The following is a 23384-nucleotide window of genomic DNA, read 5'->3' as shown; positions in this document are numbered from 1 at the left end:
CATCTAACCAAACACTAGGCAAGGAAGTCTTAAGGGAGGTAACACCTGTGCCTGCTACTGGTGGAAAATTAAAAAGTGTCCAGTTACCACTCATACTATGGGTCCCTGAAACATTTACTGCTAAAGAAGCCTGCAGCCTTTTGTCTTACTTTTCTCTCATTGCTGAGACAATATACCTAATGCCCAAAATTAAGGAAGGAAAGGTTAATGTAGCTTACAGTTTGTGGACGTTTCAGTCCATAATCAGCTGGCTCCCAGGCAGGGTGGCATGACAGAGGAGCAAAAGTTCATGACAGCAGAAGACAGCAAAAATAATAAGCAAAACGGGGGTGGGGGGTGTGAGAGAAGACACTTTCTGTCCCTTATATTGTATGTAGACTACCCACTCTAGAATGCATGTAGCACTCGCACCCATAATCCCAGCACTAGACAGCAAATCAAACACAAACTAGATTCCCACTCTCATGACTGCATGAAGCTTTGGGGGGACATCTACACACAAATCATAATGCCCTTACAGGTCCAGAACAGTTAGGAAGTAGCTGACTTACCCCATGCTACCTGGCCCTAAAGAAAGTGTCCAGCCTACATTTACCCATTTAGGCTTTTGTTGTAACAGTACTATCTTGAGACTGCTCCCACTCATGGTTTTGTAAAGAGCAGGACATGTGCTCTCAGTAGCTCAACTAACCCCACTCTGAAAAGGGGCCAGGTGACACTATAAACCTTCCCTTGGCCCAAGAAACATTTGGGCAACCCACTCAAACAGCCTGGCTTGTATATAGACGTCTAAACCCCTCTGACCAACAGTTGGGGCTCCTGCCTACCCTCCCACTACCCTAAAAGTAGCAAAGAAATCACATTCATAATCCTCAACCTGGAAGGCACCAGGCAGTCACCTCCAGGTGGCCCTACCTATCCACCTCATGACCTTGTCAGTTGCTGAGGGCCCTAGAAGCAGCTGGCTAGCCTTGCCCATCCTCATGAAGATCCAAGAAGCAGTTAAGGAGCCTGATCTTAGAAGCTCAGCCTTTCTGCCTTTGACTGGGAAGAAGCTGGTAGCCTGTCATGAGCAAATTGGTCCCTAGATGCCCATATAGTTAACTACTCATCTCTCAGACTCTTGACAGGCACTCTGTCTAAGTCCACTGGTCCAGCCTGGTTGCTATGCATTCCTCAAACAGACATGACTGCATGAAGCTTGAGGGGCCACCTAAACACAAATCATAACAAACTCAAAAAAGGATGGGAAAACAGAGAATAATATGACATCTCCAAAGGAATACAAACAACTTTAGAACTGTGGCACTAGACCCTAAAATACATTTTTTTTTAAAAGAAAGAAACAAATTAACTAGAAAGAAATTCAGAATTATGATTTAAGGAAATTTTCTGATATAAGAAAATACGGACAGACAAGTCAGTGAAAATTAGAAACAATTCATGATATAAATGAGAAATTCAGCAGAGAGATAAGTAAAAAAAAATCTTGGAGCTAAAGAATTCAGTAAATGATATAAAAAATGTAGTTGAATGAATCAGTAAAACAAAGAAGAAAAAAAATAACCAAAAGATTGGTGTGGGGAAGGCCTGAGACAGGGTCTTGCTATGTAGTTCAGGCTAGCCTACAGCTCACTGTGTTGCCCAGGATGGTCTCGAACTGATAGCAATCCTTCTGCCTCAGCCACCCAAATCCTGAGCTTACAGGTGTGTGCCACCATACCCAGCTGAAATGAAAAAGGGTAAATAAAGCCTTTGAGACTTAACAGTACACCATTAAGTAAGGAAACATTATGAGTGTTACACAAAGAGAAAAGTTATCTTTTTAGAAAACATTTTCTATGAAGTAATTGCTGAAAACTTTCCAAATCTTGGGAAAGATATGGTTATCCAAGTCCAGGAAGCTCGAAGTCCCCTGATAGATAAAGTCGAAAAAGATTCTCAAGGCATGTAGTAATCAGACTGTTAAAGTACAAAACAAGCTACGTGTGGTACCAGCACTCAAGAGACTGATGCAGAAGGATAGGCGTGAGTTCAAGGCCAACCTGGGCTACCTACTAAGACTGTTTAAAAAAACAACAAACATAAAAGGTAACAGACAAAGAGAAAATCTAAAACTACCAAGAGAAAAGTGTCAAGTCACATATAAGGAAACCTCCATAAGACCAAAAGTAGACATCTGTGCAGAAACTTTATGGGTCAGGAAAGAATGGGAAGATGTACTCAAAGTTCTGAAAGAAAAAACATGAAACAAGACTATTGGCCTACCTTAAAAAGCTGGCTTTTATAAGTAGAGGGAAAAGACTTTCCAAAACAATCAAAAATAGAGAACTCATCATATTAGATCATATATCAGCCAAAAGGATGATAGCTATCATCATGAAATCATAAAGCACAAAATTCAGTAGTAAAGCAGATACACAGAAAGAGAAGAAAATTAAACCTTATCCATATATAAAACTACCAAAACTCCTGTCCTTTGCAACTATCTGGCTTTCCTTTGAAAGCCACCAGTGACTACAAGTCCCAATCTTGAGGCCTGAAACTACTATTCCAAAGTAGGTCCTCCTTGAGGTTTTATTCCCTCAAAAGTTATCCCCAGTGTTCAATTCATATCCCACTGGAGTACCTCTACGTCCTCAGGACCTTGAGTTTATCAAATGGTTTAGTGATTGCTTCTGTGTAAAACTATGCTTCTGCATCAAGAATTAGTTCATTCATTAAAGTAGCAGTATATATATGAGGACTCCAACAAGTTAGGAGCCTCTCATTTGCTCTCTCACTTATAATTTAACTAAAAAAGAGAACTTCTATATTTCAAGATGACCCTTGTAATTGAAGCAGTTGCTAGTAAATTCAGCTGCAGTGAGGAAAACATGACATACACTATGGAATACCTCCCAGATGAAGAGGAATTGCTGTTCAGTATCACCACAACACCAGGATTTCATCATTGAAAAGTAGCTGCCCTCAGTCTTAGCTAAGGGTTGAGAAATTTATGGCTTCCACAGGCTCATGTCATTGAAAAGTTGCATACTGCAGCTAATCAGAATGTCTTGGCTAATTTTTATATTGTTTTGACCATAGATTTGGAGAAGTGACATCAGAGGAGTTACATTACTATGTTCAGAAGCAACTTAAAAGTGCAGGAATAATGCTCGCTTCAGCAGCACATATACTAAAATTGGAACGATTCAGAGAAGATTAGCATGGCCCCTGTACAAGGATGACACGCAAATTGGTGAAGCATTCCATATTTTTAAATTAAAAAAAAACTTTAAAAAAGTGCAGGAATGTTTTTGATTGGACTTGGTGTGAGTCATCTCTGCTTTAAAGCAAGTTGATTTAGAGCAATAGTTTCTCAACATGAGGGATAGTATTGGTTTATCTAGTACAAAGGCCAAATACTGTAGGAATGAAATTTAAGAACAAGATGGAAACAGTCTTGTCCATGCTGCTTTTGTAGTAGAAGTTGCTGCCATAGAAATTATAGACACAAACTCACTTAGTGTTCTTCAGTGTATCCTTAGACCACATGCCAAGAAGGGAAGCAATGCCACCAGCCCTCTATACCAGGTTATATATAGCAAAGGGAATTTACCATCTGCTTTGTGTTTTTGCCTTTAATGTTAGTTACGTAGACTCCAGACTCTTCAGGATTTACACTATGTCCCAAGATAAATCTATCAAAAATGTTATCAAGGTTGGCTGTAAAAACAACAACAACAACAAAAACAAAAATAATTGCTCAAGGAAAACTATTTAATATAGATGCCCAGACTTTCAAAAACAAACTAAAAACTGGATGCCTATTGCAGTGGAATCTTCTGAGGTTTTCCTGGATAAAGCTCTAGATGATGGTTCTTACATGCCACCATCCACAATCCTTCAGCATAATTGACTCAGTGACTGAATTTGATATCAGAAGTACAGCATAAAAGTTTGTTTCTGGCCAGAAGTCAATGCCAACAAGTAGAAGTTTGGATATATACTTTTGTTGATGAGTTGTATTACTGAAGCACATATTTCAGGGACAAGAGCTAAACATTTTCTTAACCTAGAGCAGCAAACACATGGAAATCAAAAATCTCCAGTAGAACATTTATTTTTTTTCTACCAATGATATAAAATATCTTAAAAAATAAATACAGATATTGGGGCCAGGGATATAACTCAGAAGCAGGACCTGGCAAATGCAAGGTCCTGAGTTCAATTCCCAAATAAATAAAGCAATAAGTACATATATACATACAAGTGTTACCCTTGCATATAATGCATAGTTCGTTGCATAATTGCTCCCAACTGATCTAAAGTCAATAAAACATTCTGTTTTTTTAAAAAAGATAAAACAAACCACAAAGATGACCAATAAGAGTGTAAGGAACAAAGACTATATGAAACAATCAGAAAATAATTAATGTGTCTTTAGTTATCAGTAATAATCTTGAATGTCATCATATTCAATTGCCCAATTAAAAGGTGTTTTTTAAAAAAGAAACATATATGCCATATATAAGTTTACACACACACACTGTTCACCAGTAAAGATATATTATACAAATAGAAACCAAAAGTAAAAAGGACTAGCTATACTTATATCAGATAAAATAGACTTTGAGTAAAAAACTTTAAACAGAATTAGGTTTCTATATAAAGATAAAGAGATAATTCAACAGAAGAAAAAAATAATCAAATATCAATGCACTGAATGCTGGAGCACCCAGCTTTATAAAATAAATATTACTAGATCTAAAAGGAGGTATAGACACTAATGTAATAATAGTTGCACAGATCATCTAGACAAAAAAAAATCAATGAAGAAATACCTGATTATGACAGACTAAATGGACACAACATACATTTACACAACATTTCATCCAACAGCTGCAAAATACACATTTTTTTCATCAGCCCATGGAATGTTCTTTAGGAAGACCATATGTTAGGCCACAGAACAAATCTTAACAAAGTTTTTAAAAACTGAAATCATAGTATGTATCTTCGTTAAATACAAGTATAATAAAAGTAGAAATCAAGAAGAACTTTACAAATTGTACAAATACATAGGAATTAAGCATCATTCTTTTGCATGAGTAGTGAATCAGTATAAAAATCAGAAGAGAAATAGAACAATTTCTTGAAACAAATAAAAATGAAAATATACTCCAAAACCTGAGGGGTACAGCAAAAGCAGTACTTAGAAATACCAATAAATGCTTATATCAAAAAGTAAAATGAGGGCCTGAGATTTATCTCAGTGGCATAAGTGCTTGCCTAGCAAGTGCAAGGTCATGAGTTCAATCCCTGGTACCAAGAAAAAAAAAGTAAAATGATTCCAAGTAAATAACCTATTGATGTAACTCAGTGAACTAAAAGAGCAAGAATAGACTAAATCCAAGATGAGTAGAAGGACAGAAGTAGCAAAGATTGAAGCAGAAATAAATGAAAAAGAAACTAAAGAATGAAGTGATGAATTGTTTTTCTAAAGATAAACTGACAGATCTGTAGCTAGACTAATGAAAAGAAGATTCCCCAACAAAATGATGAAATCAGTGATGAGGGGTTGGGGATTTAGCTCAGCGGCATAAGCGCCTGCCTTGCATGCAGGCAGTCGTGAGTTCGATCCCTGGTACCGATAAAAATGAAAAAGACAAAAAAAAAAAAAAAATCAGCGATGAAAAAGAACGTTACAACTGTACCATAGAAATACAAAAGACGAGGGAGGAATGTTCTAAATAAGCATATATCAACAAATTGGAAGATGTAGAAGGAATGAATACATTCCTATACACATATAATCTACCAAAATTGAATCTTAAGGAAAAATCTGAAGAGACCAGTAACTGTTAAGGTGGAATCACTAATAAAGTGTCTTCCAACAAAGAAAAGTACAGGACCAGATGGCTTCACTGCTAAACTTTACCAAACCTTTGAAAAAGAACTAATAACAGTTTTTCTGAAATTATTCCAAAATATTGAAAGAAACAAAATCTTGCCAAACTCATTTTATAAGGCCAGCATTTGGTACTCTGATACCAAAACCAGACAAGACTGAACACAAAAAGAAACCAGAGACCATATCCCTCGTGAACCTGGAGGCAAAAATTCTTATCCAAATACTAGCAGCACACTATGATTAATCAAGTAGAATTTGTCCCAAGAATGCAACGATAGTTCAACACATGCAAATTAATAAATATAATACACTCCAACAACAAAATAAAGCCACAAGCTAAATGATCACTTCAATAGAAAAACATTTGATAAAATTCAACAACCTTCATTATAAAGGAAAAACAAAAAATTAAGGGTTGTTATCTGAGCATAATAAAGCTAAGTATGACAGACTGGCAACCAACATTATACTCAGTAAGGGAAAGTTTAAATTATTTCTTCTAAGATCTGGAACAAAAGAAGCATATCCACTTTCATTACTAGTTAGTATCTGATTAAAAGTCTTAGCCAGATCAGTAAGGCAAGAGAAAGAAATAAAGGCAATTTAAGTAGGAAAAGAAGTCAAATTACTCCTGTTTGCAAGCATAATTTTATAGGTAAAAAACCCTAACAACACCACCATAAAAAAGTTCAAACTAATCAACTCTTAGAACTAACAACTACCAGTAAGGTTGCATACCAAATCAACATACACTATAAAAGTCAGTGACTTTTCTTGGACCATTAATGAAACTGCAGGGAAAGAAAGCAAAGAAGTCCCATTCACAATAGCTACCCAAGGGCTATGTATTTAGCTCAGTGGACAAGCAGGAGCCTACCTGGCAAGTGCAAGGTCATGAGTTTGATCCCTGGTACCAAAACAAAACAAAAAAACAGGGTGTGGTGACTTACTGCTGTAATCCCAGCACTTGGGAGGCTGACACAGGAGAATCATTTGCAATTTTGAGACCAGCCTGGGCTACAAAGTGAGCCCAAGGCCAGCCTGAACTGCATAGCGAGACCCTGTCTCAAAAAGACAAACAGAAAAAGGCCCCCCCCAGTTCAACTACCTAATAAATTTACCCCATGAAGTGAAAGATCTCTACAGTGAAAATTATGAAACATAACGAAAGCAGTGGAATCATATAAACATAATGAAAGCAATGGAAGAGATTTCAAAAAACCAATGTCCCATGTTTATGAATTTAAAAAATTAGTATTGCTAAAATGGTCATACTACCCACAGCAGTTTACAGATTCAGTGCAATTCTATCAAAATACCTATGATATTCTCATAGAAACAGAAAAAGCAACACTCTTGAAATTTGTATAGAACCACAAAAGACCCCAGATAGGTAAAGCAGTCTTCAGCAAAATGAACAAAGCTTGAAGTATTATAATACCTAGCTTCAAAACAAACCAACTGAAAACCAAAATAACATGATAGTTTCATAAAGGCAGGCACATATCCCAGTGGGACAGAGTAGAGAACCCAGAAATAAACTGTAACAGTCACTATATCATCACTGGAACAAAATACTCATTTAAAAGAAGAAGTTCATTTTTGGCTTATAATTTCAGTAGGTTCAATCCATGGTTAGTAGGTTCCAGTACAGAAATCACTGGAAGGGCCAAGCCAAGGAAAGGTGCACATATCATGGCAGCCAGGAAGCAGAGAGAGAAGGAAGGAGTCCAGGACTAAAACACACCCTTCCAAGTCATGCCCCAGGACCTGTGCGTTCCAACAAGGCCCATCTGAATGTGAAACTTTCGAAGAATATTTTATATCTAAGCTATAACACCGCATATTTATAGCCAAATGGCTTTAAAAAGACAATAATAGCATGTACAGAGGAATGGAAGTTTCTAATAAATGTGCTGGATCCAGGTGTGGTGGCATATGCCTGTCATTCCAGCACTGGGAGTCTGAGGCAAAAGGATTGCTGTGAGTTTGAGCCTAGGCTTCTTCTAAGTGATGAGTTTTGAGTATTTTGTTCCAATGATGATGATATAGTGACAGTTGCATAAAGGTTTATTTCTGGGTTCTTTACTCTCTTCTACTTGTATATGTATCTGCCTTTATGAAAATAATCATGCCAGTCTGAACTATATAGCAAGACCCTGTCTCAAAATAATATTTTTTTAAAAGTACTGGAAGAAACTGAATATCTGTATGCAGAAAAAGAAACTAGACCCCTATTTCTTATCATACTAAAAAATTAAATCTAAATGGATCAGAGTCTTAAACATAAGACCCCAAACTGTCAAAGTACTTCAGAAACATAAAAGAGAAACACTTTGGGACATTAGTCTCAAAAACTCTTCCCCTCCTCTCCTCTCCCCTCCCCTCCTTTCCTTGTGGTTCCAAAAGCACAAGGATCAAAAAGAATTGGCAAATAGCATTGTATCAAACTAAAAAGCTTCTGTCAGCAAAGGAAACAACAGAGTAAAGAGGCAACTTACAGAATGATAAAAATATTTGTATACTATTCATTCAATAAGGGATTCATTTCAAGAATATGGGAGACACAGTTAACTCAATAGGAAAAAAATCTGAGTCTAAAATGAGTAAATGGGTATACATGGTGGTACATACCGATAATCCCAGTACCTGGGAGATTGAAGCCGGAGGATCACTGGAAGTTTGAGGCCAAACTGGGGCACGTAGTGATTTCAAGGCCTATCTGGAATATTGAGACCTTGTCTTAACTGCTACCCAAAAATGTGCAAATGACCTGAATAGACATGTTTCAAAAGAGGACCTACAAATAACCATCAAGTACAGTATATGAAAAAAAAGTTGGACGTCGCCAACATCAAGGAAATGCACATCAAAACTAATGAGATGCAGTCTCAGAATGACTAGTATTAAAAAGACAAAAATAACTGAAAGTATGAAGAGGAAGAAGAATTTTACTATTGGTGTGAATGTAAATTAGTACAGCCGTTATGGAAAACAATATGGAGGTATCTAAGAAAACTGAAAGTAGAGCTTCCGTATGATCCAGCAGTCCCCACCACTGGGTATATATCCAAAGAAATTGAAAAGACACCTGTACTTAGTATTTATTGCAGCATTGTTCACAATAGACAAGATACAGGATTAACCTAAGTATCCATCAACAGACGAATGGGTAAAGTGTGATTATATACATATATACACATACATATTTTAGAATATTATTGAGCTATAAAAAATAAAATCTTTGCAGAATTTGGATGGAACTAGGATATAGGATGTTAAATGAAATAAGTCAGACACAGAAATACAAATATGGACTGCATGTTACCAGCTTATATGTGGAAACCAAAAATGGATCTCAAAGTATAGTGGCTGCTAGATGAAAGAATATTGGCTTCTAGGAAGGGTATGAAGACAGAAGGAGGATGGTTAATGGGTACCAGGAACAGTTAGATGGGAATTTTTTGTGTGTGTGTGCCAGGGATTGAACTCATGACCTCCTGCTTGCCAGGCAGGCAGTTATGTTGCTGAGCTAAATCCCTATTCTAGGAAAACAATTTTTAATGTTCTGTAGCACAGTAGGATAACTATGTTGACACAACTAGTTATATACATCAGAATAGCTTCTAGAGAGGATAGTGAATGTTTTTAGGCAAGAAATGATAATTGTCTGAGGTGATGGATTATGTCATTCGCCTTGATATGATTGTTACACATTGTTTACATGTATTGAAATGTCTTATTGTACCCTATAAATATGTATAACGGCTGTGTCAATTAAACTAACAGTGCAGTAAAGGAAAAAAAGAAACAAACTGGCCAGGAAAAGCATCTAGGGAAGGCACCCACACTCTAGGGAAGGAGGCACACTTTTGGAGTTCAAAGTCCAAGTACTCAAGAGGCCTCATGTCATGCTGAGAAGCTTACATTTGTCCTGGGGTCAGCCAGTGTTTAAAAATGGGGAGGGGATACCCCTGGACTTGTGTTTTTAAGAGGTCACTGCTTAAAATGAGGAAAGTGGATCAGAGGAGGTGAGACTGAGGAGGGCGACCCTGAGAGGCAGTGCTCAGGGAAAGGATGGATTCATAGGATGTTAGGGGAAGAGAAAGGATAGCAGTTGGTGGTTGGGGGAGGGATGAATAAGAGGGAGGAGAATAAAATGGATCCTCAGTTTCAGTTTGACACAGCTGGCAAGGGAGCAGTACAGTGTCCTACCACAGAGGCCTCAGGGAGGTGAGCAACATGGGGGCAGATGTAGAGTTCATTGGGGAGATGCTGAGCTTGAAGTTCCTGTGAATACCAGTGCCGTTTTAGACTCCCTCCCCTCAATGTAAATAACATCGCCATGAATTACCTTCCTCTAAATAAGTGTTTATTGCAGTTCCTTAACAATTTTCTTGTGTCCCCAATGTAAAAAAGAAATTTTTTTCTTGCCACTTGTCCCATTATTTATTTTGTTTTTTTTTTTTCTTTTTTTTTACTGCAAGTTTTAACCCAATCATTATTTATTTTGAATGCTTCAGCACTGCGGTAGGCACTAAGAATAAAAAGTAATAATCTTTGCTCTAGATTATCAGTCTATTTCAAAGGGGAGTCAGATGTGAAAAATTATACAGTAGGTGAAAGTATAAGATGTCATTAATATATAGAAAGGATTAAATGGGTTGAGAAACCAGGCGTGGTATAGTACACACCTGTAATCCCACCATTTGGGGAGTCTGGCAGGAGGATTGCAAAGTTAAGTCCCACCTGGACAACTTAGAAGTCAGTAAGACCCTGTCTCAAAATTTCTATAAAAGAGGTGAAGGAGGAGGGCATGTATCTCCATGGCTTTAGTCCCTAGTACTACAAATGATGATGATGATGGGAGGGTGTGATGGTGATGTGAATCCTTTCAGGCTAGCTTGCTATAACCTTGCCACTTTTTGTCTTCTATCTGGCCAAAATCATTTATTTGCAGTACCGTCTTGGCTCTTAGAGACACTTGAATTGGTAACTTTTTGAGAAAGAAAAAGAAAACAATGACATTACTTGAGAACACCAACGTAGAAGGGGTGACTCAGAGGAGGAAAATGGGGAAGAACGGCCAGAGAAATAAGAGGAAATCAGAAGAGAACAGAATTACGTTCTTTCCAAAATGGTGGGAGGAAATGTTACAATATTATGAGTATAAAATATAGATTCCATTTGATCTAACAAGCCACTTCTAAATTTTCAACATAAGGAATTTTCATCATGTCTGTGCACACATTGCTGTAACATGCCTTTCATTGTATGTTTATAGTAATAGCAAAAAATTGGAAACAGCCTGTCTGTCAAGAATGATTAATATTGTATGTCCATATGATGGCATAGCATGTAACATTAAGAATGATGATGTCAGACTATATTTACTGGCATAACTTCATAATTTATAGTAAAATTTGTTGTAACAAAGTAATGAAACAGGATATATAAAATAATTCCACTTACGTTAAATATCTATTTATGGAAGGAGAAGTCTGGAAGCCTTCACATACAAATCACAAGAACCCTCCAACAGCTAAATCTAGTAAGCCTTTCTGTGGCCTGTCTCTGACTGACTTCTCTCTTGGCTTTGACATTATTACCCTCTGTTGGCTCCTGTCTTCTTTCCCTGACCTTAGCCCCATAGGCTGGCACTCAGGCCTGAGAGAAACTTTCTAAACCAGTAGCTTGTTTACATCCTAGGCACAAGCAAAGTAGAACACTCACTGGGCACTTCTTGGAAAGTGAGGAACAGTATTTTTCTGGCCCTTAGTCCCTGTGAGTCTGTGAAGCTCTTCTGGAATAAAACTCTTCCCAGGATCTCCGGGTACAAGTCTCCTCTTGCCCACCTCCCCCACCCTCTAGCAGAGTCGCCTAACTGTCCCCTCTCTCCCACGCCTTCTGTTCAATCAAAGGGTTATTTTTAACAGTGTCATACATACCACGTTTAAATCTTGGCAAACCACCAGAGCTTTGGAGTAGATATTCAAGATGAAAATAGTCTCCTACAGCCTCCCCCTTTTCAGAGTTTTGCCTTTTAAAGAGAGAAAACAGATTATCCACACTATAGACAACCCTACAGGAAAGTCCCAGGGCACTGGCACTGAGTGACTGACTCAGTCTTACCTTAGAGGCCTGGCTGGAGCCTGGGCCTGCTGCCACTCAGGCCTACCTTCCACCCAGGTTGAGCTGAAGGAGAGGATGGCTCTTGCCACTTTCCTGTGCTTGTTGGGCATAGCCCCTGTGTCCCAGACTCCTGGTTTACCTCTTCCCAATAGACAGAGGCTATAGACCTACAGAAGCAATTTGTCCATTTCAAGGTATTTTGTAATTGGAAAGTTCTAACTATGAAAGACTAAACTCTGCCTTTCTGTAACTTTTCCCTTTGGTTCCCATTTTGTCTGCCAGAGTCACACAGAACAGGTCTAACACTTCTTATATGCCCATTTTCCAAAGCTTGTGACTATATGATCATAAGTCTCTTGCCAGGCATCTCTGCTTGCATAAGAATAAAGTAAAGCCCCGTCCCTTCCTGTCACAGATATCCTCTTCTTTGGATCAGTTCTATTTTATTACTGTTCACTATAGGAGACACCCAGAATAGAGTTTGTGTTTCCAGCAGAGGCCTGATAGAAAGGACTGAAGTAGAAACATTTGCCTTTTTTTTTTTTGGTACCAGGGATTGAATTTACCACCTTGCACTTGCTAAATCCCCAATCCCCATCCTGCCATTTGTGATGTTCTTTGTGATGACTGACACCAAGAGCATGTCTTACTGACCATAAGTCTGTTCTTGATGTACTGCTGCTGCTAAGCTCAGTCCCTTTCCCACTCAACGTGTTTGAAGGAATTTGTGGGCCCAGCCAAGCCCAAGTGGGTCTGCCACTCTGGAGCCATCCCCACATGATGGGATTAGAAGTGCTCGAGGAAGCAAGGATGTTTATAAGGACCACTGTGGAAAAGGGAAAAAACTGCTTCCTAGCACAACCCAAAGACTGCTAGGCAGCAGAGTGGCCAAGTGAAGATTGTGGTCTCACACTAATCCATGTAATTGCGTAGGTTGTCTCCAGCTTCCTTGGTCATCCAAATAGAGGGTTAGGAATTGTAGAAGTAACCCTGGGACCAGAAGTCTTAACCACATTGATTGTGCTTTCTAAGGGGGTCCATTGTATGGGAAGCAGTCTTAGATGCTACAATGAAGAGAAAGCTGCTGGGGTTGGGTAGAAACAGAACTCATCGATTCCAGAAAGGCACAGGCATGGCCAGAATGTATCACGCTAGGTAAGCAGCTGGCCGTAGACAGTTAATTCCCTATATATGGGGACAGCAGCAGTCTCTGGTAGATGGAGCCCTCCAGATTTTTTTTTGGAATGAGGTGGCGAAACTATTGTCAGGCTGTATGCTGCAGGAGCCCAGAAAAACTCCAGAAGACAACTCTGGAAAAGAGGGGTGGGAGGAAGCCAGCAGTGTTTTGCACAAACCTTTGGGAACAAGACACAGCTGTTGAGCTGTGTTGAGGTGTATGGCAAAGGCTAGGCTATGAAACATAACAGCCCCTGGTCTGAGGACAGGTCTCCTGGAAGCCCCTCAGCAAAGCCTGGCCCAGGGTTGAGGGAGACCTGCTGAGGCTGCTGGTGAGGCGGTGGCATCAGCCCTGCATCCAATCTGGCACTTCCTGAAGGGGAAGGAGGGCATGGTTGATAGCAAAACTGAGAAGAGAGTGAAGGAGGTGAAGGAAACTGACAGTCATTGAGCAACATGGTGTGCCAAGAACCTCCCTGCCTTATCTCATTTCGTCTTCATAGTAACCTATGAATAGCACCATTTACATTCATTCATTCAGCAAGTATTTAATGAGTGCCTGTTAGTGCAAGTTCTGTTCTGGATACTAGAGATGGAGCGATGAGTGAAACTGACAAATATCCCTACCTTTGTGGAATTCATATTCTAGTGGGAAAACAGGCAGAGAAATAAGATACATAAGTTAAACCCTAGTATAGACAATACAGAAAAATAAAAAAGAATGAGGTATAGACAGTCTGAGGGCTGCCAGTTTAGACAGGTGATTAGAAAGGACCTCCATGGAAGGTGACATTTAAGTAAAAACCCAAGGACACAAAACTTGATCCTAGTTATAAGTATGCACAGTCAAACCATAACAAAAGGCTATAGAGATTACAGACTCAAATGCAGGCATGTGGTGGTATGGAGCTTGTCCACATTCTCTTCTGATTATTTCAGACGTTTTGGTGCAACGAGAAAGGAAGTCATCTGTTGAGAATTAGAATGAAAGAGGAGGTGAAGTGTGGAGTGGAAGTGTAAAGAGAAAGTGTAGTGAGTCATCTGGTAGAGGGAATGACAGGGCTAGTAACACCCAGTGCGCTTGCAGGCAGTGTAAGGCCTCATTTGAATTACAAGTGAGACCAACCAGTGTGTATTCCTCTCCAGCCAGCCACAGTCACCCATGTAGGTGCATGCCCAGTTAGCAGGGAAAAGAATTTAACAAGAACTAAGTTTTCTCCAAAAGAAAGAAGTAAGGAAACTATAGATGAATGCAAAGGAGTGATTGAAATGATTGATTCAAACTTAAGCTGAGTACCAATATAAGAAAATACTGGACAGGCAAAGTGGAAGAGCCAATGGTTGGTGATCCAGAGTACTGTGGGACTGGGGAAACTGTAAAGAGGCTCGTGGTAGTTTGACACTGAGACTAGAGAGGACTTTGAGATTATGAGCAGTGACCTAGTTTAGGATATAATTTAGGATTAAGTAGTCAGAATAGGATAAATAAGATCCCTAGAGAAGTGCTGGGCATGGTGGTGCACGCCTGAAATCCCAGCATTCAGGAGCCTGGGCTACACAGTGAGTTCAAGCCCAGCCTGACTGCGTAGTAAGACCCTATCTTTAAAAAAAAAAAATCTCTGGAGTAGGGAAAGATAAGGCAGCCCTGACTTGGAATTTGCCAATTTCAGAAAACTTTTTATTTTATCTGTTTCCTACTTTATAAAGTTGTGAGGATGGAGTACAGTAAAATTATTGAGACTGATGATAACTTCTCTAGGGTTTTTCTGTCTCCTACTCTCTCTCCCTCTCTTTCCTTCTCTCCCGAAGCCTCTCTTTTTTTCTTTTGGAGATAGGGTCTCATATAGTTTAAATTGGCCTTGAACTCACTGTATAGCCGAGGCTGGCTTCAAATTCGGAGCAATCCTGCCTCGCCTCCCACATGCTAGGCTCATAGGCATGCAGCACCAAGCCTATAGCTGACTGAAAGGAGAGAGACCTAAGGAAGCAGGTGTTGAGCTTGGCCAAACTCAGGCATCACAATTGGTTTGTGGCCACAGAGTGAAGGACCATAGAAAGGCACGCAGATCAAAGAGCAGAGCCTAGAGGGAGAGACCCTGCAAGCATCAGAAATGAGGGCCTCATCTGTCAGATATAGAGATTAAGTCATAGAGGTTGCCATAGGGTACTCTGGATAGCAGAGGCTAGGAATTTGAGCCTGTGCCAGGAACATGGGCTTCTGAAGTTGCCCTATGCAGGAGCCAAGATGGGCTAGGACTTTAGTGGCAAACCTGCAACCTGTGGCATGTATATTACAGCACCCTCTCTGTGATGGTGTCACAAGTTGTGTTTTTTTTTTTTTTTTTTTCCTAAACTAAAACCTCACTTTCAGGATTAATTGTAGTATTGGCACTGTGCAATAAATAAGTGGGGTTGGGGTTGCACTTTGGGCACTTGGTCTCTAAAAAGTTTACTATTCCTAAGCTAGGACTTGTCTCCAGAACACTTTAGCAGGATTGGCAGTACCATGTCTTGGGGGAGGTGTCTGCCATCCTCTTTCCAGGTGCTCGGTTGGATGATCTTAGGATGCTGACTACAGTGGGAAGTGCAAGAGCTTGGGAGGATGGGTGTAAAAGAGGAAATTGAGTGCTGCAGTTCCATAGTTTATGGCTGTGAGGGCCCTTGCCCCATGTGTAGGGCCCATAGTTGTGGTTGTTCATTACTTTCCTAGGATGTGTGAAATGCTCTTCTAGGTGCTAGATGTTTAGTGTGACAGATAAAGCAGGGGCTGGGGGATTACCTCAGTAGTAGAGCACATGTTTGGCCACTGACAGATCCTGGTCTCATCTCAGGCATGGTGATAAAATCGTGAGTCTCTGAACTTGTAGCAAGTTCAGATACAGAGCCTCTTGGGTTTGTGGGGCTGGGGCTGTGTATCTTCACTGCAGCTCTGTGAGAGATAGGATTTCCACCTCTCACTAGCTTGAAGCATTCCATCTGGCAGATGATCTAGTGATTGAAGAGAGATGTTTCTGCCCCTGCAACTTCATCCAAGCTCTCTAAAGTTAGGAACAATGCTGGAGCCTGTGTACTAAAGAAGGCAGCAAGAGTACTTGCCAATGGAACAGAATCCTCAGCAAGGGCCAAAGAGATGTACATGGAAAATCCCAGGAGCAGTCTACATTAAATGCTTTGTCATCCTAGGCCAGCAATCAGAGTGTGATAGAATCTGGCCTGTGGATGCAGGGAATCCCAACTTCCCTGGCCTGTACTGGTGGCTTACTGTGCTTCCTTCCCTGCAGAGATTCAGGAAGGCCACATTCCAGGATGTAGAAGCAGCGAACAGTCAGATAGGTTGCCCCTACCTCTGTGACTTGGATGTTCACCACCAAAAAGAGAGAAGTATAGGTTGAGGGGAAGGTTCCAGTGTGGTAAACTTGGGTGCTGGTGGGTTCTCTTAGGCAAGATGCTCCAGATGCAGTTAAATATGTAAGTCCTGAGCTTCAGACTAGTTCCGGATTTGAGATGGAGCTTTGGCAGCCACCAGTTAGGTAAAGACATTTAAATGTCTAGAATTTGATCCCTTTTGCACCAGTCACCGTTTCCACCCCCTTCTTCCTCTTACCTCCTTTCCTGGAACTGTAGGCAGTGAGGCACAGTAGATGGTGGCCAACGATGGTGGTCAACAATGACTGCCTTTCGCCCCTCCCTGGACTTTAGTTCCCAGCCCACTCCTCTGAAGATAAAGGGTCTCATTCACTGCCATGTTCCTCAGCAGAGATTAATTTTTTAAAAAAAGTTAAAACTTCCCTTTTCTCTAGTAATCCCAAGCATAGGTCCCAGGAAGTGACTTGCATCAAGTTCCCAGGACATGTTCTGGAGGACAGAAGTTCAAAATCACCATCCCTGGGCTGACACCAACCTCAGCCAGGGCCATTCCCTACTCACCCCGTACTGGGGGATTACTCATCTCCTGCCTCCTCCGGCTGGCGTAGCTAGCCTTCCTTGTCCTGGGGCCGTGTCAGTCCACTTGTGAGCACTGTGGTCGTGTTGCTTTTCCTTCTGTGCATGATGAAGCCTTCCTCTGCCTGTCTCTTCTAGGGACACTTGCAGGTGTGATTGGAATAACCTTCCATTTCACAGCCCTATCTCATGCAGTGTGTATTCTACCAGGAAAACATAAACAGTAAATAACTAGTGAGTAAATTACTCAGTAAATTAGAATAAGATAAACAGTATAGGGAAAGAAGAAGAGGAGAGCCAAGTGGTAGGACCAGGTGGCCATGCTGAACAGCCTGGCCAAGGGAAAGTGTCATCTGAATGAAGGCAGGAAGGAGGGAAGAAGTGAACCAGTGTGTAGCTGGAGGAAAACCACTTCAGACTGAGGAAACAGCTCAAGATAAGGCCATAGGTGGCCAGGAATGTAGACATGGAGTCAGGAACAGGGAAAAAGAGGTGGGAGACAAGATCAGAGAGGAAATTGAGGCCCAAAGGCCATTGCAAGAACTGTGGTGAAATGAGAAACAACACACATGTGGACAGATTGATCTTTGAGAGAAGAATGGACACTTGTTCAGTTTGATGAAGAGGGAAGGAAGAAGACATGGAATAGATAAAATAATTTTGTAGATTTGCAGGGAGGGACTCACTTAGCAAATGTTTATTTTAGCACCTGCTATGCCAGGCACAATTCTAAGTGGCAGGGAATACTGACAGTAAGCAAAACAGGTGGCTTCTATCCTAGTAATCCTTACATTCGCTTTCTATTAAGGAAGTACACATGGGGAAGAATAAGCAATAAAGATGATATTACATAGTGTGAAATGCTTATGTAGAAAATAAAATAGCTGGGCACAGTGGCACATATCTGTAGTCCCAGCACTCTAGAAGACTGAGGCAGAAGGATTACAAGTTGGTGCCCAGCCTGGACATCTTAACAACTGTCTCAAAATAAGAAATACAAAGAGGTCTGGGGATATGGCTCAGCATAAAAGCTCTGGGTTTGGGGCTGGGGATTTAGCCCAGTGACATAAGCACCTGCCTTACAAGCAGGCAGTCATGAGTCCGATCCTCAGTACCGATAAAAAGGAAAAAGACCAAAAAAAGCTCTGGGTTTAATTCCCAGTACACAAAAGATAACTAAATCAAATAAAATGATATACAAAAAATAAGATGATATAATAAAGCATGAGTGGAAGAGAAAAGCTGCTTAGATGGAGGAATCAGGGAAGATTTCTCTGAGGAGGTGACATTTGAATGAAGGTCCACATGCAAAGAGCCGCCCATGGAAGGGTCACAGGTCACACAGAAATAAGTTTGCATCATTCTGGGGTAGACAGAAGGCCAGTATCCTATGGCAGATGAGTCAAGAGGGCCTGAGATGAGTGAGAGGCAGTGAGCCCTGGGGCTGATAGCCTGCAGTTGGACTTGGCCTTAGAGCCAGCAAAGGCTCTAATCAAAGGAATGGGTGACACGGGTGATCACCATTCTAGAGCAGGGCAGGGGAGAAGCCGGACATTGGCCATTATAGTAATCAAGGAATAAGAGTTTGGACCTGGGTAACTGCATAGAGAGGTAAATGGGTGAGTTTCACACGTGTTTAGAAATTATATTAATGGGATTGACTGATGAATTGACTGTCAAGTGTGAGCATCCAACAGTAAGGCAGAGATTTGTTTGTAGATGTTTCTTTTTGTGAAATATTGGGATGTGGGCAAAGGGAACTGAAAAGAAAAACAAAGACTGACTGCTAGATTTCACCCTGATCAACTCCACTCGCTTGGCCCTTGCCTTCCTCATGCTCACAGCCAGAATTCCACACTGGAACCGTGGTTCTGTGTGCTCTTCTCACCCCTGGAGTTTGCTATTCTCTTGTCTTTCCAGCACACTTACTTCAGTAATGCCCAAACTTGGGCTGAATCTGTCTAGTCACTTTTCCTATTTGTGTTCCGGCTACTTAGCATGACTGCCTTGGTGACACACAAATGCGTGCCTTGACACTACTGTGGCCTTATGATCCTACTTTCTGTGGACTTCTAGCACTAATCTGCAATTTTTGTCCTTGGTTGACTTGTCATGAGATTATCTCAGTCTTCACCATTCATAGGTCTTTGCAGTACACATCCATATTCCCTCAACCCAACCTCAGAGATGCCCAAAAGAAAACAGTCTCCCAATAGAGCATCTCCTCACTGTGGTAGATGTGCTCCATCCCTCTGAGCTTATCTCTCATGATAACTATCTTCACTCCCTCCATAATTTTCCCAGAGAAAAAGCATCCTCTGCCTTACGTGCTTCTCCTTCATCCCCTGTGTCTGTCTCCTCCCCTCCCTGGAATTTCATGCCACTGTCACAACTCTCTCCTACATCCCTCCCTCTTTTCTACTTGTCCCCTTCCTGTCCTCAAATCCACATGTGCTCAGTTCTTTCCCGTTCCACTTCACACTCCAGCTTCCATTCCATTTCTGTCCTTTCTGTCACTATCAACTGTCGTCAGAAAATTGTAACATCTCTGTCTTAAACATTCTCTTACTTCTCTCCCCTCTCAATCTCTGCAATCTGGTCCTGTCCTCTCTCCAATCTCTCATTGTGTGTTTCCCTAAGGGGCCAACTACTTGCGTGTATTCCCAAAAGCAGTGTGATAAATAAGAATGTGGATATAAATAGTGCTGGTGCATGAGGTCATTGCAAGGAATAAATAAGCTAATGCACATGGAGCGATTAGCCCAGTGCCTGGAACACAGGAAGAGCTCAGGAGCTGAAATTAGTGTTGTCGTTGTTATTGTGTGTTTATCATATATTTCATAACTGTGTTTCTATTTGGCTGATTCACAGATTATCTACAAAGGCAGAGACTGAGTCCTTTATCATCATACTCCTAATGACTAGCGTAGTACTTGGCATAGGCTGGGGCTTGGCATATGTTAGAGAAATGGGTGGTAGACTCAGGATCACTGGAGCCATGCCTTGGGTTCTGGGTTGTGTGGCCTCTATAGACAGTCTGGTCATCATCCAGCCTTTCTCACATAGCAGCTTTTCAGCTCAGCTCACCTGTCTTTCCTGCATCTCCCCATGCTCGCTACCTCTTCCTGCCTCTTCCTCCACACTGGGTACCACTGTCAACAGTCAGTGGGAGTCTGTCATCAGCGGGAGCCCAGGGACTACCCCCCTTGAGGCCCTCTGTCTCAGTCTGTCCTCTCCTCCTTCAGCACAGGCCTCTGAGCCTGTCATGCATGTGGCTCCAGCCTGTCTGGACACAGATGTAGTCATAGTCCCTAAGCAGGCAGAGGGGCAGTAGCCAGCAGCATTTCAGCCAGAGCAGGGGCAGGGGGGTGGGGTGGCTATGAACAATGGAGACCTTGCTGGAAGTCTGACCCTTTGAAGCATGGAGATCAAGGTGTCCATGAGAAGCCACTGAAAGGTAGCCAGAAGACCTCCACAAGTCAGCAGAAATTTGGCCTACATTGGCCCTGGAAGATCCACACTGTGGAGGCCCTCATCTCCCAAGCTTTTCCTCCATCTGGCAGGTCGCAGGGTGCCCCACAGTCTGGCAGGGAACCAGGTGGTGACATTAGTATGCAGTAAGTGCTATGAGCTGTGGTCAGGATTGGTCAGTCCAGTTTGGTTCAGGGAGAGATGGCTAGGGTTGCTGGATTTAGGTCTTGTGAAGTGAACAGAAGTCTGGTATGTTAACTAAGATGGGGAAGGGAATTCCAGGCTGTGGTGAAAAAACAGGTATTAAGAGTCCTGCAAATTCCAGGAAGTAAATAACTGGTAACATAGAGCATGGAGTAGGGGGAAAGGGAGGGAGGAGAAGTATCTGAATTTGGGAGGTAGATAGGACCCAAGTGATAAGGCAACTCCTAGTAAGGAACATTTGGCAACTGGATAAACCATATCAAACAACTCAAGCAAAAAGGAAATCTGTTCACAGTGGTGTACACCTTTAATTTCAGCTACTTGGGAGGCTGAGATGGAGGATTGCAAATCCCAGACCAACCTGAACCATGTCTCAAAATGAAAATCAAACAGAGCTGGAGATTTGGAGATATAGTTTAGTACTCCCTGGGTTCAATTCCCAAAACACCAAAAATAAAATATTTGTTTGTGTAACTAAGCTCAGGAGCTGGCCTCTCAAGCCCCTCCTGAATCTATTCCTATGCCAGTGTTTTTCCTAAAAGGCCAGATTGGTAAGATATTTTCACCTTTATGGGCCATTCAGTCTCTGCCAGCTCCTGTTCTAGCGCAACAGCAGCCATACACATTGTGGAAATGAATGAGTGTGTTTATGTGCCAGTAAAACTTTACTTATAGGAACACACAGCTGGCTTAAAAGTTATAGTTTGCCCACCCTCTGTTCTAGGCATATTCATTCTTTATAGCTTGTTTTATTAGAGAAAAAGAGATACTCTTACATTCCCCCATGGCTAAACATGGAATCTCAAAGAGGACCTTGATGCATCCCACTTAGGTCAGACATCCATTCTTGTGCCATTTACTGAGGCACAGTCCGCTGATTGGTTAGCCTGGTATCCCAGTAATGAGGGGGAGGGGTGCCGGCTCAGCTGGGACCGCTGAGAATGAACATGGAATGCTATTACAGCTGAAAGGGGGAGAAATGCAGATATCTACTGCAAGGTACCAACAAGAAAGAGCATGAACAGAATGCCTGAAGTTACTAGTGATGATGCAGCTTGAAATCGGTCCTGACACAGCCTCAGGGTACCAGGCTAGCCCTGCAGTACTGCACATGCCTTGGCTAGCCTTTCCTCTGCACATTTGTACCTCAGCCACTTTATCACATCCAATCAGAATGCACTTACCCGTCCATTCCTCCTGACACACTGCTCCACCTGGCTGCCAACTGGAGAGTCGCTAAGAGCAGGGACCAGGTGGAAGCTCCTCTGCCCTTGGAAGTTGCGCCCTGCCCAACCTCAGCAATGTTTCCTCACATTTATGGGATGTTTGCTATAGTTTTCTAGGCTCTGGGCCTTTGTCTGTACTACCCTGTTGCTTGAATACCTTTCCCAGGATTCTCCACAAGGCTCACTTTGTCTTTCAAGGCCCAACTTACTTTTATCATCAACTCCTTCAAAAAAATCTTTCCTGTGTGCCCAAGGTGGTCTATGATCTTTATACCTTTTGTTACTCAAAAATACAGAGTCTGCCCAAAAATGTATAAATGCTTCAGGAAAAGGAAAACTTTTATAAATATTTTAATGCTAAATTGATTGAGACATCCTGAGATTAACACAAGTTATCTTTGGCCTCTACAATTACAAGAGGTGCTCAAAGCAGTGCCCATCAGCTTCCAGATCTGATGACAGCTAGGATTCTAGAAAAGCTTTGTTCCTCTGCCTTGTCCATCCTGTCATTTCCCAGAGCAGATCCTTGGAGGATGGATCAGTAGAGTTTTGCTTTCATACCACTGGGTGAGTCTCATTTTACAGGGCCAGGGCACATGGCTGATGTGCTGTGTGGTCTCCACTGCTGGGCTCTGCCTTCCTTTTGCCTCCTAGGCAGGTTGCACTCCTCACATTTACTGGGAGAAGTGACTAGAGGGCTGGCAACCAATCTGACACACATGTCGAGCTAGAGTTGTTGATTAGCCTGATCTAGCAAATCCATACTCAAAAGCACCTTTTTCAGTTGAGAGTATGAAAACTAAGAGGAAGCCCTATTCTGGGTCTGCCCGTACCCCCACACAACCAATCCTCACTCTGAATGAAACCCTGCCAGTTTTCATGCTAGTCTCTTGGCCTAACCTTGATATTCTGGCCTTAGAAAGTAGTTTAGATTGATGAGCCAGTGTCGGGGTCATCACCTTCACTGCACCTCAGCCACACTATTGAGTGTTACATGAGCTAGAGGATCCCTTAGGAGAGTACCAGGTTGCCCTTGCTGGCAGGTCAGGCTGAGCCCCTATGCCTATTCATGGTCCTGTCTCAGTTTACAGTCGTGGGCACGGGGCAGTCAAGGTGACTCCAGAAGACTAAGAGGTTTAGCCCACCCTCAGCTTAACCCTAAGGGCTCAAGTTCCCAAACTCCTAGTCTGTGGAATCCAAGAGGAAAAACCAGGGGCTGGGGATTTAGCTCAGCGGCATAAGTGCCTGTCTTGAAAAGCAGGCAGTCGTGAGTTCGATCCCCAGTACCGATAAAAAGGAAAAAGACAAAAAAAAAAAAAAAAAAAAAAAAAGAAAAA

At 41.6% G+C, this 23384-nt stretch overlaps 1 protein-coding gene, 1 non-coding gene and 1 pseudogene across 6 annotated transcripts in view; all 3 read left to right on the top strand.

Annotated features, from left to right (window-relative positions):
- Positions 1-23384, top strand: part of St3gal3 (ST3 beta-galactoside alpha-2,3-sialyltransferase 3) — a 248703-nt gene that overhangs the window by 189665 nt on the left and 35654 nt on the right. The gene's annotated exons all lie outside the window — the stretch shown is intronic.
- LOC134473042 (cytochrome b-c1 complex subunit 2, mitochondrial-like) overlaps positions 1-23384 on the top strand; it is a 32712-nt pseudogene extending 9328 nt beyond the window's left edge.
- LOC111758267 (U6 spliceosomal RNA) lies at positions 3155-3261 on the top strand. Its single transcript, XR_002792466.1, has one exon. It is a non-coding gene; the product is annotated as a U6 spliceosomal RNA (small nuclear RNA).

This window comes from Cavia porcellus, unplaced genomic scaffold, assembly GCF_034190915.1.
Source record: "Cavia porcellus strain 051 isolate PalLab524CR breed Dunkin Hartley unplaced genomic scaffold, mCavPor4.1 scaffold_25, whole genome shotgun sequence".
Lineage (NCBI taxonomy): Eukaryota > Metazoa > Chordata > Mammalia > Rodentia > Caviidae > Cavia > Cavia porcellus.
Note: the sequence above shows the minus strand (reverse complement) of the source record. Positions and strands in the feature narration are given on the sequence as shown.